Source organism: Spermophilus citellus (genome assembly GCF_964194105.1).
Source record: "Spermophilus citellus genome assembly, chromosome: X".
NCBI lineage: Eukaryota > Metazoa > Chordata > Mammalia > Rodentia > Sciuridae > Spermophilus > Spermophilus citellus.
In genome coordinates, this window is record NC_138190.1 from 147,466,106 (window position 1) to 147,475,234 (window position 9,129).

Genomic DNA, 9,129 nt, shown 5'->3' on the forward strand with positions numbered 1-9,129 from the left:
AGGGACGGCTAGAGCAAAGGGAAAACTGGGATGCAGAAGGTTACGGAAGTATACATGGGCCAGGCGCAATGACGCAAACCTGTAATCCCAGAGGCTCAGGAGGCTGAGACGGGAGGATCGCGAGTTAAAAGATAGCCGCATCAATTTAGCGAGGTGCCAAGCAACTTAGTGAGAGCCTGTCTTTAATAAAATATAAAAAATGCGGGGGCGGGGGTGTGACTCTGTGTTTAAGAGCCCCTGAATTCAATCCTCTACCAAAAAATAAGAAGTACATATGGGGCACATGGGACCTGTCTGGACTCCAAAAGGGCGAAAAGCCACGGAGAAAAGCAAGTTTCCTTTCTGTCAGATCTCCAAAACAAGACCTCAGAGTTGAGTTCTATCACCACAGTTTGTGCACCACAAACAGCACCCAGGGATGCTCTGACTTACCATGGGAAATCATGGAGCTTCCACCTGCCAGGTCATGGTGATACATTTCTCATACAGACTTGGATTGGGATGAGAAAAGTTGCAGCTCTGGGATTCAGGAAACATGAAATGACCCCATACTTGATTCCCCATCTGGATGAGGAAAACAAGCAGCCTAGTCAGACCACAGGAGTGGGTCTAATGGCAACAAGGGGTAGTTGTACAACGTCTCAAACATAAGGAATGAGCCCTTCCAAGGCTCTTGCCCAGAAAAAGCTATCACACACCTTTCCAGGAAAAGAACACCAGTCCCTCAACTCAGGAAGTCAAGTGACTTTCATTGGTAAGTGAGGTTCAAAGGGACTTCTGCCCAACAACAGCCTACATTTTCACAGGAGAAAGGTGGTGAGGCTGGAAATTCAAAATACTGGCCTTCTGAAAACCAAACACTTAACTTTTGGGTTTGATTGTTGAAGATGTCAGTCCTACAAGAACAAGGAAAACACACACACACACACACACACACACACATATATATATGTTTTTTTTGTAGGTGAACAAAAGACCTTTATTTTTTTTTTTATGCAGTGCTGATGATCCAACCCAGTGACTCACGCATGCTAGGTGAGAACTCTACCACTGAGCCACAATCCCAGCCCCTAGAAATAGGATTTTGAGGGCTGTTCAGAGAGGCCCCTGGTCCTCTTACTGTGACTAGAGCTGACAGTTAAGGAACCCAAGCTGGGGGTACTGGCACATGCCTGTAATCCCAGCAACAGGGGAGGGTGAGGTAAGAGGCTCACAAGTTCAAGGACAGCCTCAACATTTTACTGAGACCCGGCCTCAAAATAAGGAAAATTAAAAAAAAAAAAAAAAAAAAGGGCTGGGGATGTAGTTCAGTGGTAAAGTGCCCCTGGGTTCAATCTCCAATACAAAAATAAAAAAAAGAGGAACCCAATCTCATCCTTCCTTCCTTCCTTTCTTTCTTTCTTTCTTTTTAAGTTGGTGTTATTTTATTTGGACCTTTATTTTATTTATTCATATGTGGTGCTGAGGATCGAACCCAGTGCTTCACACATGCTAGGCAAGCGCTCCACCACTGAGCCACAACCCCAGCTCCTCATCCTTTCTTTACTACGCATAGTCTAGTACACATAGAGGAATCATCCCACACCATCGACCTCATAGCCATCATGACCACCATGAGGGTCATGCTACCTCAGCAAGAGAAAGAGCCTCCCAGAAGTAAGAGACTAAGTAACAGTGCTTCATGCCCCCAGGAAGGGCACTAGGGAACTGCTTGCTGCCACCGACGCTGCCTGGCCTTGGCCAGCAGGAAAAGTCTATTCCTCCAGCCCAGATGACACCCAGGGTCTTCTGGAACAAGGCAATGCCCAGGGCCAGCACCTTCTCACCTCACGGCCACAGTTCAGAGAAGCCAGGGATGCGGGTCTCTCCTGGCTGTACATAAGGCGACGGGAAAGGTCACACGGAGAAGAAAACCCCCAAGAATGACCAAAAGCGTCTGGGAGGTCATACTAAAGGAGCAGGCAGTTTCCACGGGGTGTAAGAAGATGCAGAGCAATAATTCCCTGCAAATGTGCTGAGGTGAGAGGCTCATCCACAAGTGGCCGGGCATTTGCTTTGAGTCTGGCACCTATGATCCATGGGGGAAGGCCACTTGCAGTGTGCCATAGTGGGACAGAGTTGTCTGGCTGACCTATACAAGATAGGAAGTCAGATCCTGTGTTAGCCATTGTCCTTAAAGCCAGCTGCTGGAAACCACGGACCCTGCCATTTCATTGTTTTGGCCACAGGCAGAAGCCACCCATGGCTTTCCTCTAAGCCCCTGCTCCAGGAGATGACTCAGGGTTCAGGCTGCTCTGCAACTTGCACACCTGGAGCCCAGGGCACTCCCGAGGCCAGGGGAGAAAGACCATGATGCCCCGCGATGTGTTTGCAAAACCCCGAGAGTCTTCTCAAAAGCTTCTTTCGCCCCACAGAAAGGCAGAGGTGAAGTCCAAATGGTGAAAGAGTGGAACACAGAATCAGTCACAGGTCTGAAAACAACGGAAGGAAATATCGAATAGTGTTATAGCATGGGGGACATCCTGGACAGACAGACCACTCAGAAATCATCAAGTACTAGTTTCATAAGTGTGTTCACATAAAAACTGAGACTTCTCATGGGCCTCACACAGCAGAGCTGTTCAGAAGAGACAGAATGAGGGAAGACAGTGCCTGTTATGCTCAAATTCGGGACCCCCAAAAGACCACCAGAGACCAAGATGGATGTAAGCAGCAAAGAGGTGTTTATTGCGAGCTAGCTGGGTCCTCCGCGCACACACACAGCAACTGGTGACGCTGAGAGGCCCTGAGCCCAGGGTTTGCAGCAGTTTTATATACTCTTTGGGGAAGGCAGGGACTTCACATACATCATAGCATCTCTTAGCAAATCATCACACACCACGGGAAAATCAAACAACTCTAAAACATGATTAGCACATTCACTGGCGGGAACAAGTTGGGTAGGGGTGATTGATTACTACAAGAGGGGGATTCGTTTGAACTGATTGGGTTAAGCCAAGAGGGGTGTTCGTGCTGAACTACACAGTTTCCCAACACATTATCGACCACCATAAACTACTGGGAGGGTCATCTGGCATCCCAGGTATTTCCCTGTCTCATGCTGATTGGTGGCTGCTAGGGGGTTGCTATGGGTCCCCACCTAGCCTGACTGAGTCAGGGACACCTGGGGCAGCAGATCTCTCCTGTTATTTGTAGATAAACAACTTAGCAGGGTGGGAATGTGCCTAGGAGTGCTCTGTGGGTCTTTCCAAGGACAAAGGCTATGTCCCTTCCTTGGACAGGCTTTGCTCTGAGGTAGAGGCTGGTTTTTCATGCCAAGATAAGTACCCCAGCCACAGCATGTGACAGGCACCCTCAGGGCACGGGCAGTTAGTTCCCTGACTCTGAAGCCCAGATGGGGGATGAGTTTAGGATGAGGGAGCATGCTCAGCGTGGAGCAGGAAAATGCAAAATCCAACACAATAGGATAGTACCTTACACCGGCAGAATGGCAAACCTTACACAGGTGGACTATAGCGAGTGAGCTTTGGGGATAAGAGAATCCTCTGGTAGTGCTGCTAGGGATTTAAACCACCAGCTGGTCTTGAAGGATGAGGGGTGACATCCTTTGAAATAAGGGCACGGATGCCCTTTGAACCGCAGCGTGGACTATTACATAGCAGTAAGAGGGAGAATTCCTGGCGCACGCAATAATTCGCAAGGTTCTGCAGAGAATCAGGCTGCGTGAACACCAGCCCACCCAGAAGCTGTTGCAGGCTGCACATGTGGTTAGGTTGACGCAACACTCTTCCAGGGACGAAATTGTATATATGGGGAACAAGATTACTGGTTTCCACGGGAAGAGGGAGGCCGAGTCTTTTAAAGGTCAGCGGCGGGGGGCTGTGTCTTGGCTGGGGTAGTGGTGAGAAGAACTTGGGCAATGGATGACTGGACTGGCCCAGCGCCCCACGCCCGCACAGGAGCGATACCCGGCGCGGCTTCCTCAGGCTTCTGAGGCTGCATCACTGTCGGGCAAGATGCCCAGGCTCGGGGAACTGCGGGGAAGAGTCACCCGCCTCCAGGGTGTGCCAGGCAACTTCCGGTGAATCAAGAATTCGAAAGTCCCAGCGCACAACCCAAAGACGGCCCTGCAGCGTTAGGTGGGCAAGGGAGAGCAGCGCAGCCGCACTCAGCTCCAGCCCCAAGCACAAAACAGCCCCAATGCACTATAGCCCCGCCTGTGGGAGCGCGAACGCGACGGGGTGGACTCCATTGAGCAGAAGAAGCGTCGGTCACAAGAAGCGGGGCGGGACGCCCTTTCGAACTGAGCTTCCTTATTGGTGAAGCTAGCCGGAATGGTAGGGCAGGAGGCCGGGAGGGACCTTCCGGTGGGTGGGGCAGCCGAAGTGGCGTGAGGCGGCGGGGGCGAGGGGCGTGGCGCGGTGATGTTCCCGCGCCTGCGGCTCTCAGGCCCCCCTTCCCCTAAGACCCGGGCGCCTAGACTGTCCCTGCGGAAGGAGCCGAGGGGAAGCCTCCCCGCTCGCGGGATCCGGGGCCCTGGAGCCCATGGGCCGCGATGAGCCCGCCCGTCCCCTTCCCTCACAGGTCCCCGTTCTGAGGGTCAGCACGGCCTTCTAGAAGGTCCGGGACGGATTCGTAGCGCTCCCAGGGAGATTGGGAGACGGGGAAGGAGAACTGGCGACCACACGGGGCTGGCGGTGTAGCGCGGCCGCCTCACCTCGGGCCCCGCCCCACTCGGGCCCGAGCTCTCTGGCGCCGCCTGTGGTGAGCTTCACAGCCCCGGGGCCCCGACGTGTGGCGGCCCCTCTGCATCCCAGCCCGCTGCGTTCGCCGAACGCTCCTGAGTGTGTCTCTGGGCGGGTTCGCTGCCAAGCACGGAGCCCCCTCCTCCTGCACACAAGGTGCTGTGCACAGTAGGGCCGAGCGGGCAGCCTGGTCGCGGGAGGACGTGGCGCCTGTCAGAGGCGTCTGTCCACGCTTCTGGAGATGGGGACGCAGGAAGGTGACAGTCTCCCAGTGTCACTCGACAGGGTGGTCTGCCACGGGGGATTCCTGTTGTGCGCCAGGACGACCAGTGGTTGGGCACCGGCTGGGGCCCTCTCACTTCCTGGGGAGGTAGGTCAAGGTGAGCCCCGCAGAGAAAGCCCTGCAAACGGGAACCCGCCCTCCCTCCGCCCCTCCCTCCCTCTGCCCCTCCCTCCGCGCTTCCCACGCTGCAGCGTGCCTGGGAACACCTGCCGAACTGGTTCCCACTAAGGAGCCTGGAAAGGCTGGTTGCCGCCTTCCTTCCCTGGCAGGCGGAGCCTCCCAGCTTCTGGGTGTTGCTGCACAGGCCTTCCCCCGGCGTGGGGCACGGACACCCACCCCGAAGCCTGCTGGGCTCCACCACACTGCCCTGGTTGGTCTTCCTGCCGGTCCAGGGGCTGCCTGTAGTTTAGTCACCTAGCTGAGCACTGAGCGCTGAGCGAACAGCAGTCTTGGAAGCCCACGGTCTCTATTCAATAGAGTCGCTTGCCCGGTGTGGAAGCCCTTTGCGTTTCCGTTCCTCTCCTCTGTCCCTATTGCTACTTGGTCATCTGCCTTTTTGCTTGTTGGTTGGCTCCAGGTCTCTACCTGGTAACACAGGAGCCCTCGATCACATCTTGAAGCTCGCTTTTGCCACTCTGTCAAGTCTTTCACACACTGGTTTGAGAAGTTGTTGGGGGTCAAGTAGAAAATTTTAGTCTTCGTATCATTGCAATTCCCAGGCTTTTCCTAATGGTTTCTGGGGTTTCTTTGCCTTGGGCTAACTGGGCAAGCTCCCCCAGTTAAAACCCTGTGCATCTGGCTTTTATGACCCAGGTCAGGGGGCCCCCTGGGGTTCTGGCTCTGGCTCAGGTCTCTTGGGTGTGGGTCTTGGTGGTGTTGGTGTTGGTGTTGGTGGCATGGAGGTGGTGTCAGCTGGGGTTAGCAGGGGGCCTTTAATGCCTCCCTGCAGGGCCTCTCCCTAGGGCTGCTCAGGCCAGAGCTTTCCCAGAGCCAGGGATCAGAGAGAGGGGGAGGGAGAGGGCAGGAGGGAGCACCCCAAGTCCAAGCCACAGTCTTCTTAGGACCTCATCCCCTGATGCCCTTCACCCCTGCTGTCGTTTTTTTTTTTTTTAAAGAGAGAGTGAGAGAGGAGAGAGAGAGAGAGAGAGAGAGAGAGAGAGAGAGAGAGAGAATTTTTAATATTTATTTTTTAGTTCTCGGCGGACACAACATCTTTGTTTGTACGTGGTGCTGAGGATCGAACCTGGGCCGCACGCATGCCAGGCGAGCGCGCTACCGCTTGAGCCACATCCCCAGCCCCTGCTGTCGTTTTTTAATTGGTCTCATAGGTCAAACCAGGAACAGTGCAGGATAGGAGAATGTATGCAAGGAAAGAGGTTGTTCCCACCTGGCACTGTAAAGCACAAGGTGGCTGCTGGCGGGCACCTTGGCTCAGGGACTTGCATGTGCCACTCCAGGTCCTAAGCAGGTCCAACTCTGGAATGTGTCCCAGGTGTAAGCCCACCCTCAGGACCCAGATTGAGTGGCTTTCCCATCTTTGAGTCATCGCAAATTAAAACACAGACAACCCCAACAAGGAAGGAGGATGTGCCCTGGAGAGCCTGGCGTGACCCTCAGACCTTCTGTGTGTGCTCTCTGGACCATGCTCATGGAGCTTGAGCCGGCCGAGGTGGGTAAATCCTGTCCCTGCAGTTTGTCCTGATGACAGGCTCAGGAGGTCCTTTCTTGTCACAGCAGCTTTGTTCAGCATCCCAGGAATCCCCTCTAAGCCTGGGGGGCTGGACACTCCCCGCCACCTGCAGTGTCCCACCCAGGGGCTGGCGAAGCTCTGCATGAGGTATGGGTGACTTTTCTGCAGCAGGCTGGGCCTCTCCTCTACCTCCACCCCAGAAGGAACCATGAAGGGCAGGTGCCCAGGAGTGGAGAGGTGTGTGCCTCGTCATGGCGGAGGCACAAAAGTCCCTTTCCTAGGCGACTGCCTCACATTGCCCAGGTCCTGGGCATTGGCATCTCAGTTGGGGCAGTTAGCAGCCTGGGAGGTGGGGACGCTGAGGGATGAGGTGAGACACAGGGAAGAAACTTCCCTCTGGCCTGAAGGAGGCCGTTGGTGCCTCATCCTTCCTGGCCTGCACTCGGTGGAGACTTCTCCATGGTGCTCCTGGTGGTGGCTCTGAATCTGTCAGTGAGCTTCCCTGGTGGTGAATGCTTTTGCTGTGGGCTGTCACCACTGGGCAGCACCTGGGCCCTGGCAAACAGCTCCTGGCGCTTTCCCCAGCTGCCTTGCACATCTGGACCTCAAGGTGGGCCTTTCTTGTGTGGATGTGTTCTTTTTTTTTCTTTTTAATAAGTTTTTAAATGTATTTTTATGTGGTGCTGAGGATCAAACCCAGTGCCTCACATATGCTAGGCAGGCGCTCTACCACTAAGCTGTAACCCCAGCCTGCAGATGTGTTCTTGGCATATGGGGACAGCCCCCCAGCCAAGATGTAAGGCTAAGGGTCCTGAGGCTCCTCAGGAGGACACGCTCGGCTCTGTGCGCACGCACACTCTGGAGTCGGCTCTGTGCACACCCACACTCTGGAGTCATCTGTGTACTTGCTGTCCTGTCCATCCCTCTAGCCTCTGAGAGAATGGAGCCAGCTTTCCCATCCTTTGAGGCTCTGCGGGGAGAAACGGGGAGAAGCCTTGATTCCTCTGCCTGGGATGATCTCAGGGGGCCTGGTTGGAGCCTCATCTTCCCAACCCCAGCTGCCCTACACCCTTGCAGGGGGTGGGGGACGGGCTCTTAGCAGCCTGCTGTGCAGAGGGGAGAGCCAGACCCCATCCTGACACGCACAGCTCACCCTGACTTAGCCTAAAGCTGCCTCCTCCTCACCCTACTGCCCCCCCTTAAGGATCCTGGAGGAGCTTCCCTAGAGTATCATAGCCTGTGCTCCAGACCTGTGGGGTCACCAGCAGCTGTCCCCATGGGCCCCCATCTCTAGGTTGAACCCAGGGACCCCTTGGGAGCAGCATGCCTGCCCCTTGGCACCTGTATCCAGGGCCTCTGGAGCCATCTTTAGTCAGGGGCCTCCACTCCTGTCCCTAGGGAGACCTAGTGCCCTGGTCACAGCTGGAGAATGGGCCCTGGGACACTCTCTTCTGGGCTGGCTCCCTTCTGCTCCTGGCATCTGTTTGCCAGCAGGCCCAGACAAGGGGTGTGCTGGGGCTGGGCCACCACCTCTTGGGCTCTGTGCCCAAGGTGGCTGGGCCTGGCTGAGGTGGCTGGGCCTTTGAGCCCTGCCTGCCTCCTCCTAGCATGCCCAGTGGGTCCTCCTGGATTTCCTCAGTGTGGCTGGCTCACAATCAGGATGGGGCCTGCACACGGGTTCCCATCTACCTGCCCTCCCCTGGGAGGCCCCTGGCCAGGATGGGTCTCCAGTCTGTGTCCCTCCTGCCTCCCTGCCCTGGTGGCCTCTTCTAGCTCACTGCCTGGACTGGCCTGTCTCCTGTCACCAGGGGCATATTTCACCCCCTTGGCCCCTGCCACCTAGTTTGGCATTTTCTTCTTTTCCCCTGTGTCTTTACCCTCCAGAAGTGATGTGGAGGGGAGATTGGGGAGTTCTGGTTTAGCCCTGCTCAGCTTGGGAAGTTCCTTGGCTCAGGCCCAGCAGGCTGGGGCTTGAGAGGATGCAAAGCGGGGTTGTCTCCTTGAGGTGGGGTCAGTGCCGGTGCTGGGAGGAGGTAATAGGTTTGGTGTGGCTCCATGCAGGAGGTGGGTGCTCCAAGGTGTAGTGTCCTGGGGACACCAGGGCTGGAGGGGGAAGGACATTCCTGAGGAGGACCTCTCGTCCCCCTAGGTGGCAATGGATCTCTCTGTACCTGGTTCTTCTGGTCCCTGGCCTCTCCATTTGGGCAGCTTCTAGAGGCTTCTGGAGTGTGGGATACCTTCCCCACCCCACCCCTGCCATTGATCACAGTAGAAGTAGTGGCAGGGCAGGGCTGGGGTTCTGGTTTTATCCAGTAGTTTCCTGCCAGCCTCTAGGGTGGTATCTTCTTGGGACTAGTGAACTGGAGCCTAGTGAGCAGTCCCACCCCAGGTGGAAATTTATTAGAATCCCA